At 38.7% G+C, this 10,871-nt stretch overlaps 1 pseudogene; it reads right to left on the reverse strand.

The window, feature by feature from the left end:
• Positions 1 to 2,854: 2,854 nt before the first annotated feature.
• Positions 2,855 to 3,253, reverse strand: LOC118845672 (annotated as a pseudogene).
• Between the last annotated feature and the right edge of the window lie 7,618 nt (positions 3,254 to 10,871).

Consider the following 10,871-nt stretch of genomic DNA (forward strand, 5'->3'; position numbering starts at 1 on the left):
ATGTTGCCAAGACCTGACCCTTTCACCTGTTCAACATTTTTCTTATATTTCCTTTTCAACGTCCTGATGCTGACACCTCTCTACTGGAATCCCTTATCACCTCATACCTAGGCTATTGAAAAAGCCTACTGATGGATCTGCTAGCCTCAAATATCTCCCCACTCCATTCCATTCTCTAGTCAGCCAATAAAGTGATTTTCCTAAAATACAGGTGCAACTATGACACATAAACCCCTAATAAATTACAATGATTCCCTATTGTCTCCAGAATCAAATACAAATTGCTCTGTTTGGCATCTAAAGACCTTCATAACCTAGCCCCCTCCTACATTTCCAGTCATCTTAGACATTACTGATGGCCATTTGACAAACAAGACACTCTAGATCACATATCTGGACATTTTCTCTGATTCTTCCCTGTACCTGGAATGTTATCTTTCTGTAACTCTGCCTACCGACTTCTCTGGCTTTCTTTAAGTTTCAACTAAAGTGCCATATTTTAGAGCAATTGTTTCCCAATGTCTCTTAAATGTAGTTCCTTCCCTCTCCTAATTATTTCCTGTTCATTTTGTACATAGCTTGTTTTGTATATATTTGCTTGCATATTTTCCCCCATTACACTGTAAGCTCCTTGAGGGCAGAGACTATCATTTGCCTCTTTTTTGTATCCATAGAGTTTAGTACAGCACCTAGCAAATAGTAAGCAGCTAACAATTGCTTATTTTTGGATCCAGTGATTTGTCTCTGAGCCTACAATGGTTCTAGGAACAGGGGAGATCACTGGACAACCAACCTCAGAAGATCACAATAAGTCTCATTATTGGCTCAGAGCTGTACATGTAAGAGAAGTGCTACTCTTGTGTATTCTATAATCTACTCACATACCATAAAAATCCCCTGAATAATTTCTCTATTTAGCTTTATGCATGAAGAAGAGTGAAATGTGTTCCATGAAAGAATTTTTAAATAGTCCACAAAGCACTACCAGGTATTCTTGGGTTTATGTACACTTTTAGTGAACAACTTTAGCCAGATGCAAAGTCAAAACCAAAACTCTCTTAGAATCTATGAGAGTAAATTTTCTAAAAGCTAGATAAGAGTATGTTAACATCACTAATGAATGAGTTCTAGTATATCTTCCTGTTACCTTGAGAATCACATGAGTTTCTCTGTTTGGTTTTAAAGCTCTTTTATAGCACAACACCTTCTAACCTTTCTGGTCTGTTTATATTTTACTCCTGTCTACACATTCTGTAATCTAGCGACTTTGGTCTATTTGTATTTCCTCAAATAAAATATGACACGCCATCTACCTAAATCTGAATGTCTATCATACCTGAAATTCACTCCCTCTTCACCTCTGCCTCTTAGCTTTCCTGGTTTCCATCAAGATTCAGTTCAATTCTCTTCTGCGTGAGGTCTTTGTCATATCACCCTACCCAGTACTTTTTTTTCCTCCCATTGATTCTGAATGTGCCTTATATGCCTAATTATTGACGTGCTGTATATACACCATTAGAATGTAATCCCCTTTAAGACTAGAGCAGGTTTTTTTTTCCAATTTTATTGGTATTTTCAAGGCTTACCACAGTGCTTGGCACATAGTAAGCTTTTTCACTGAATGATTGACTGAAATTGTGTGTGCTGTATTATTGGGCAGACTATACTTTCTTGGAGGTGAGGTTCCAGGAAAAAAAAAGCATGTTCCTTGAATAAATATGAAGAAGAATGACTAAGGGAATATGTATTCCTTGGTATCAACTTCTTTGGAATGTGGGTGTGTGTGTGTATGTGCGCACGTGTATGTGTGTGTATGTATGTATGTATGTATGTATGTATGTAATTCTCTGCCTTGTATTGCTCTCAAGACAAGAGAGATTATCCTATGAGGTCATAATTATTGTCACTGACCATTATCAATTCTGAAATACTGCCTTGGAATAAAAATTGAATATGGTTCTGCTCACATGTTTCTATCTACACCCATCAATATGGCTTCCTTAGACCATTGGATTCTTTTTTTTCTTGGACAAAATGGATCTAAAGTGAAAAGTGTTATATCATCAAGAAACTTCATGTATTTGTTAATGTAATGATATTTGGCCAGACCTGTGATTTTCCACAGATGATACAGATGAGATATTCATCTGTGACTTAAATGTATATAATTCTATAGGTCCCAAGAGTGCCTATGTGACATGCCCAGGTTCACACAGCTAATACATGTCAGACTTCATGTCTCTCATCTTAATGTCTTACACAAAAAATACTATGTTATTATTAATAAGTATTCTCTTTCCTCTTAGGAAAAATACATTTGCCAAAGAAATGAGGGAAAATACATAAGAAGGAAAAACAAAGAAACTTTCTTTTTCTATGACAGGATATTAATTTTTATTGGGAAAGAAACAGACAATAAGATAAGGGAGTCATTGTAAGAGGAAATCAAGGAAAGAAAGTGGCATCATTGGAACCCCACATCCCAGGTCTTAGGGTAAAATAGTTGTTTTTGAGTAAACACAACAGCAAACTTGCTTTTCAACCAGAAGGTTATGGTATCTGATGATTTCCCAGAGCAAAGTAATGAAATTTGATGTATTTTGTAAGTTTTTAGGCATATGAATATGGAGCAAATTCCATATTGGTTTCTATGAGGAGAAAAGAGACAAGAAGAAAAGATAGTTGTGATGGACTCCAGAAGCTGGAAAAGCAATTGGGTTGAGGTTATCAAACTGGGATGATACGACTCAGCTTATCAATGAGGCTTGCTCATTCTGATGAATCCAAGGAAAGTAACTCTTGCTTCTCTTGGGGAAAGCAGTAATGGTGAGCAGTTGTGGGAAGATTTCAACACTCAGCAACAGGAGGAGCCACAGAAGGCTGGACAGCAGCAGGTGGTTCTGCAGCAGGTGGTCTGGCAGCCCGTGGGACTGCAACAGGGCTGACAGCAGCTGGACACACAGAAGCTGGGTCAGCAGCAGGGCTGGCAGCAACTAGACCCACAGCCGCTGGGGCAGCAGCTGGACCCACAGCAGCTGGAGTGGCAGCAGGGCTGGCAGCAGCTGGACCCACAGCAGCTAGGGTGGCAACAGGTATACAAAATGCAGGTAGGCCGGTAACAATGGGTATTGCAGCAGACACACTGGTAGCAGGGAGGCCGGAAGCAGCAGGCAGTCCGGCAGCAGCAGGGGGCACAGCAGCCAGAGCCACAGCTTTGGCCACAGCAGGTGGAGCCACAGCAGGAGCTGACCATGGTGATGGTGGATTGAGCTTCTGGGTTTCTTTCAAGGTCAATGAGATACTTGAGTTTGAAAGTCTCCTGCCCTCAGGGACATCTTATATACCATCCTGAGTGATAGCCATCACCAATAAGAGCTTATTTCCTTGTTATTGTTTAGCAAGATGGAAAAACAAGCCTGTAAATGTGGCAGTGGTATTTTTCTGGTTTTGTTCCAAATTAGATGGCAAAATTATTTCCTTTCTTTATACATTAGCAATCATCCAATCTGCTCATCTGAGTTTATTCATTTTACTTCTTCCTCATTTTTGTAGGCAATGTCATAAGTCATGTGATAGTAAGATGTTGTGCCTTCCGAGTGTCACTTTCTCTTGTTACCAAGTATTACATCTGCACTTTATCTGGAAAATGGTCATCCTGGGGAAAAGATCAGTTTTGGTGCCCCATGAAACAAAAGATTATTTCAAAAAGGTAGAATGGCTGGGAAAACGTGAAAAGGTTATGGCAGAAATTGGGCATAAACCAACATCTTACACCATGTACCAGAATGAAGTCTAAATGGGTATACGATCTAGGTATAAAGGCTGATACTATAAACGAATTAGTTGAGCAAGGAATAATTTATCTTTCAGATTTATGGAGAATGGAGGAATTTGTGACAAAACAAGAGAACATTATGAAATGCAAAATGGATAATTTTCATTATGTTAAATTGAAAAGTTTTTGTACCAACAAAGCCAATGCTATCAAGATTAGGAATGAAGCAGAAAAATGGGAAAGAATTTTTACAACTAGTGTCTCTGATAAAGACCTCATTTCTCAATGAGCACTAAGTCAAATTTACAAGAATCTAAGTCATTCCCCAATTGATAAATGGTCACAGGATATGAATAGGCAGTTTTCAGAGGAAAAAATTAAAACTTTCTATAGTCATATGAAAAAATGCTCTAAACCACTATTGATTAGAGAGATGCAAATCAAAACAACTCTGAGGTACCACATCATACCTATCAGATTGGCTAGCACGACAAAACAGGAAAATTATAAATGTTGTAGAAGACATGGGAAAATTGGAACACTAATTCTCTGTTGGTGGAGCTGAGAACTGATCCAGCTATTCTGGAGAGCAATTTGGAACTATATCCAAAGGGCTATAAAACTGTGTATGCCTTTTGATCCAGCAATACCACTTCTAGGGCTTTATCCCAAAGAGATCATAAAAATGGGAAAAGGATCCACATGTACAAAAATATTTATAGCAGCTCTCTTTGTGGTGGCCAAGAACTGGAAATCGAGGGGATGCCCATCAATTGGGGAATGGCTGGACAAGTTCTGGTATATGAATGTAAAGGAATACAATTGTGCTATAAGAAATGATCAACAGGCAGACTTCAGAAAAATCTGGAAAGACTTATATGAACTGATGCTGAGTGAAGTGAGCAGAACCAGGAGAACATCATACACAGTAACAGCCACAGTGTTCGAGGACTGATGTTGATAGACTTACTTAGCCCTTCTTAGCAATGCAAGGTACATGTCCAAAGTATTCATGATGGAAAGTGCCATCCACATCCAGGGAAAGAAATATGGAGTAGGAATGCAGAGTGAATCACACTATTTTTTCTTTTCTTTTCTTTGTCATGATATCTCCCATTCCTTATAATTCTGCTATGAAACATGACTAATGTGAAAATGTATGTAAGAGGAATGTATGCGTAGAGCCCATATCAGATTGCATGCCATCTTGGGGTAGGAGCGGGGGGGGGGGGGGGAAGAAAATTTAAAACTTATGGTAGTGAATGTTGAAAACTGAAAACAATAAATTAATAAATTGGGGGAATTTTTTTTAAAAAGTGGTAAGTAAACTTAAAAAAAGAAGGGTAAAATAAACTTTCAGGAAAAGAAGAAAAATAATCACTTATAAGTAATAAGGAAGATTGTGGTACTAAATGTGAGCTAATGGGTAGATTAACTGAGGAAATGATGATTACTTAGAACAGTCTAAACTGTGTGCCACATCGTATTTCCATAACACATTATCTTAAAAACTTCGGAAAACTCTTCAGATTTTGAAGACATAAAATCTACAGGTTTCCTCATTTTGGGGTGGATTCTCTAAATTTGCACATTTTGTGTTTCTTTTGAGATACTTCAATTCTACTTTGCTTATAGAGCACAGCACCTTCTCTGATGAGGGCATTCCATGCTGGGCAGTCCTATGACAATGTCTCCCATGTCACACAATCAATTCCAAAGTTCTTAAGAGAGACCTTGAGAGCGTTCTTGTATCGTTTTCTCTGACCACGATGTGAGCACTTGCCCCATGTGAGTTCTCCATAAAACAGTCTTTTAGGCAAGTATATGTTTGGCATTCAAACAACATGGCCAGCCAACCATAGTTGTTCTCTCTGTAGTAGAGTTAGAATGCTTGGCAGTTTAGTTTGAGAAAGGACCTCAGTTTTTGGTACTTTATCCTGCCAGGTGATCTTCAGAATCTTACTAAGACAATTCAAATGGAAGTGATTCAGTTTCCTGGCATGGCGCTGGTATACCGTCCAGGTTTCACAGGCATACAACAATAGGGACAGTATAATGTCTCTATAAATGTTCAATTTGCTAGTCAGTCTAATACCTCTTCTCTCCTACACTTTTGTTCTGAGCCCACTTAATAGGCTGTTCCTTCACCTGGAACATAGGCATCTACCACAGAGTCAGTGTGGCTTCAGAAAGGGCCAAGGAATGGTCGATATGGTGTTTGCTGCCCAACTCCAAGAGAAATGCCAAGAGCAGAATAGAAGTCCATACACAACATTTGTAGTTCAAACCAAAGTCATGATACAGTCAGTCAGGAGTGCTTATAGAAAACTATGTCAAAATTTGGTTGCCCAAAATAATTCTTCAGTATTCTACATCAATTGACGATGGGATGCTTACCCGGGTTCTGGATAATGGAAAATGCTCTTGTACTTTTCCAGTCACCAATGGAGTGAAATAAGGCCATGAGTTTGCTCTCATGCTTTTTATCAAGATGTTTTCAGCCATATTGTCAAACGCCTTCAATGAGGACAAATCACAGCTGCTGCAGTGATGGTAAATTCTTCAACTTGAAAAGGCTACAAGCCAAGACTAAAATGGAGGGAGTGTTGGTGCATGATTTTGATTGTGCACTCAATGCAACCTCTGAAACTGAGATGCAACAATTAGGGATTGTTCCTCTGCTGCTTGTGCTAGTTTTGGCCTAACAATTAACACCAAGAAAACAGAGATACTCCATCAGCCACCATACCATCCATTCATGGAACCATTAATTACAGCAAATGGAAAAGTTTTATATACTATGGATAAGTTTGATTACCTTGGCAGCATACTTTCTAGGGATGTACACATTGATAATGAGGTTTGCACACACTGCTAGAGCTAGCAAGTTGGTATACTAGCTAGGATCCTGTACTTGAAATCATGAAGACCGAGGTTGAAAGCCAGCATAGACTCTTATACATTGTATGACTCAGGACAAGTTTTTTTGCCTCTCTTCTCCTCCATTTCCTCTTTTTTACAATGAAGGGGGGTTGGATTTGATGTTATAAGGTCCCTTTCCCCTCTTAACCAATGATCCTAAGACCTCTCTATGTCTCAGGTTCTTCTCTGTAAAATGGAGTTAGACTAGATAACCTCCCATGCCCCTCCAACTCTGAATACATGTTCCTAGTAGAATATACTATACTTTGGCATCCATATTTTAAAAATGGTTGATCTTCAAGGCTTTGAGTCAAAGAGAGAGCTTTTGTGAATTATAGACTTGATATGAGTGATCAGTGGGATATGGCACATAAAAGAAGAAAAAAGCCACATTGCTTCAACTTGTCCTCATATGGCATGGACTTATCCTCCTTCCCTATCCTAGTCTTTCTCCTCCATGTGCTCTCCAACTTACCCATAAAAACAGAAGAAAATGTACTAAGTCAGTTTCCATTGTGTGGTTTTATAACATATGCACATCAGTCTAATAAGTATTGCAGCCTAATATTGGCTACCGAAATGTTCACATTAGTTCATTTTTTCATTTATTGCCTGCCCCATTATTTTACTGTCAATTTGCTTCATTCTGGAAAACTGGGAAACCCAAGATTCTTTCAGAGCCACTTAGATAGATTGAAATGCAACACTCTGGAAAGGATTTTACTTACTTCTTGTTCCTGTAAGGAAACCAAGTTTCACGACTACCTACATACATGAAAGGATTCTATGGTTTCTGCCACGAAAACCTCAGGTTCTCTCCTTTTGGTATCATGCAATGATATCCATGTCTCCCCCTAATGTCATATATCCTCAAAGAGAAAAAAATTGATTCTTCCTAAAACTCACCATAATATAGCTTCTCTTGAAGACCGGTTACCCCCTTAGCAATTCTACCTCTTATAATTCACTTAATATCATGGACAGCAGATAGAATTATAATTCATCCCATTACACCTACCTTGATTATTGACCTAAGGAACTGATTTGGGCCTCCATCTGTTTCTTGATTTGATAATCAGCTAGTCAACAAACATTTATTATTATGTGCTGGGCTCTATGCTAAGCACTGGAAATACAAAAAAAGGCAAAAGACTGTCACTGCCTTCAAAGAGGTCACAATCGAATGGGAGAGACAACAAGTAATCAAAGAAACCATATACAGGATAAACAAGAAACAATTAAAAGAGAGGAGAAATTAGAATTAAGAGAGTATAGTACAGGTATCCTACAGAAGAGAGGATTTTATCTGGGACATGATGAGGAGGGAGAGCATTCCAGGAATGAGGGAGAGCCAGAGAAAATGCCCAGAGCCAAGAGATAGAGTGTTGATCAATCTCTCTTTGTCAATAGTGCTGTTGGGTATGAAGCACATTTCAACTGAATTTCAAGGGCAAGGAATACATTTAAATAATGGGAAACTGGGTAAAATACCTGAAAATGGTACTTCTGCATACGCAGCTTTAATAAATACTAGGGCTCCTGTATTTCTACTTGTGGTTCTTTTAGGGCTCTTTTGTATCCCAAAGTCCTCCTTATATAACAGTGTCACTAGTGAGCAAATCATATCCCCTCTCTGGGCCTAACCTATACAATGAAGAGTTTGGACAGGATGACCTTTGATGATCTTTTCAGTCCTAAGCAAAACTAATGGTATGTGGGGTGGTTCTCTGCTTATCAAATACTAGATTTCTTACACTGAATTTTTAATATAAAACTCAAATAAAATAGAAAATAAATCACATTCTAATAACTCTCCACTATCATATCTTTGTAAGCTTTGAGCTTAGGTCCTAGACCTGCTGCTAGAAGAAGGGAAAAGGAGTTCTCAATATATATACATATGTATATGTGTATATATATATATATATATGTATATATACATATGTATATGTATATATACGTATATATATACATATATATATATATATATTTATCTTTAGTTCATCTAACTGTGAGCCTCCATTCCCACCCCAATGGGTCATTTTACTTAAGCCTAGAAGAGGGCAGTAAGGGTTAGAATCTAGGATTGTTATTTTGTCTCAGTCACCTTTTGCAGTTTAGTTTACTGGCAACCTCCCAGCTCTAGAGTTTACTATTTCACCACCACCACAGCCAAGACAGCCTACAAGTGTAGGAGGTTTGTGGGGAATGGTGGTTTCTTCTTGATCACAAGTTGCTGTCTGTGCATGCCACAAGGTATGATCAGCCTTTGTGTAAATCATGTGATTCCAAGTTCACAACAAGCAACTTCCAGAAATTGGGATTAGAGGAATTAGGTCAATTCTCTACTCCTACACCCATGGGAAATGGGGAAGGAGGAGGAGAAAGAGTTGTCAGAGGGGAGAAAGCTCCATCTTTTTCATCTAGAATAAAGAGATGAGAAAATAAATGCTTCCCAACTTCTGAAGGTAGTAAAATAAAGTTTCCTGTACTTTGTAGGTAGGTTTTGTAAATCTTGATAGTAGATCAAATCTATTCTCTGTATCCAAAAGTCCATTTAAGATTTTGGGCATCAGGTCAGGCCAACATTTCCACATATTCCTATGTCCTTTTTTTTAGTTAAATTTAATTAGTTCAATTAATAAAAATCTATTTTTCCCCTCCCATCTTTCTTCCCCATTATAGGGGTGGGGGGAAAGCTTCCTGTCAAATATGGGTAATCAAGCAAAACAAATTCCTCCACTGGCTATGTCAAAAAGATTTATACTTCATTTGTCACCCCGAATTCATCACCTCCTTGCGAGGATATGCGTACAAGTTTATCATCATTAAAAATGATAAATCATGATTTATGCTGGCTATTGCATTGGTCAGATATCTTAATTCTTTCAGAGTTGTTGATCTTTATAATATTAATGTTATTGTATAAATTATTTACTGAGTTGTGTTTATTTAATTCTGCATGAGTTCACCCAAGTTTTCTTATGTTCCTCAAAACTGTTTAATTTGTCATTCCCCATGATATGATGATATGCACTACATTCATACACCATCATTTATTCAGACATTTCCCTGTTGATGAGCACCTCCTTAGTTTCCAGTGCTTTTACCCAAAAATAAGAATTGTTATAACTATTTTTGTGCAAATAGGTCCTTATTCTCTTTCTTGGATTTCTTTGGCTTGTAGGACCAATGGTGTTTCTTAGTCAAAGGGAATGCACAGTTTAGTAATTTTTTTAGACATAGTTTTAATTTGCTTTAGAAAATGGCTGGACCAATTCCTGATTCCTCCAAAAGTGTATTAATGTGTCTGTTTTCCCACAGTTCCCCCAATATTTGTCATTTTCTTTTTTGGTCAGTTTTCCAATCTGATAGGTATGAGGTGTTATGTTAAAGTTATTTTGTGTTGACTTTGTCTAATAATTACTGATTATTTTTCCCTCTCTGGTTATTGAAAACTTGGATTTCTTCCTTTGAAGATTGCCTATTTGTATTATTTGACTTTTATCAATTAGAGAATATACCTAATTCTTAATTGTAAAAAAATCCATGATGGGGGGGCAGAGCCAAGATGGCGGCCAGAAAGCAGGGACTTGTGTGAGCTCCCTACCAGGTTCGTCCAAAAACCTATAAAAAATGGCTCTCAACAAATTTTAGAACTGCAGAACCCACAAAATAGCAGAGGGAGGCAGGGTTCCAGCCCAGGACAACCTGGATGGTGGTTGGGTGAGGTCTATTGTGCATGGAGCTGGAAGCGGAGGGGAGCACAGGGGAGCAGAGGGGAGCAAGAGGAGTGGAGCTCAGTGTGGGTTGTGGCAGGACCAACCAGACCAGGAGCCAGGCGGAACAAGCCCTAGCGCCCTGAATCAGTGAGCTGTGGCAGTTACCAGACTTCTCAACCCACAAACACCAAAGACAACAGAGAAGGTTAGTGGGAAAAGCTGCAGGGACAGAGTGGAAGGAGTTCATGGATCAGTCACTGCCCCAGGGGTGGTGGAGGTGGTGGAGGTGGTGCAGCTATAGAACTACAGTTGCAGTGGCTTCCGGCCCCACCTGGTGGGAGGAATTAAGTAACAGATCAGAACAGGAGTGCAGAGCCTGCTTAAGATTTTCATCAAGTCTGGGTTAGTGGTTCTTGGGGAAGGAGGAGTGCTGGTGTGGCAGAGCTGACTGT

The sequence above is a fragment of the Trichosurus vulpecula genome, chromosome 4, assembly GCF_011100635.1.
Source record: "Trichosurus vulpecula isolate mTriVul1 chromosome 4, mTriVul1.pri, whole genome shotgun sequence".
NCBI classification, from domain to species: domain Eukaryota; kingdom Metazoa; phylum Chordata; class Mammalia; order Diprotodontia; family Phalangeridae; genus Trichosurus; species Trichosurus vulpecula.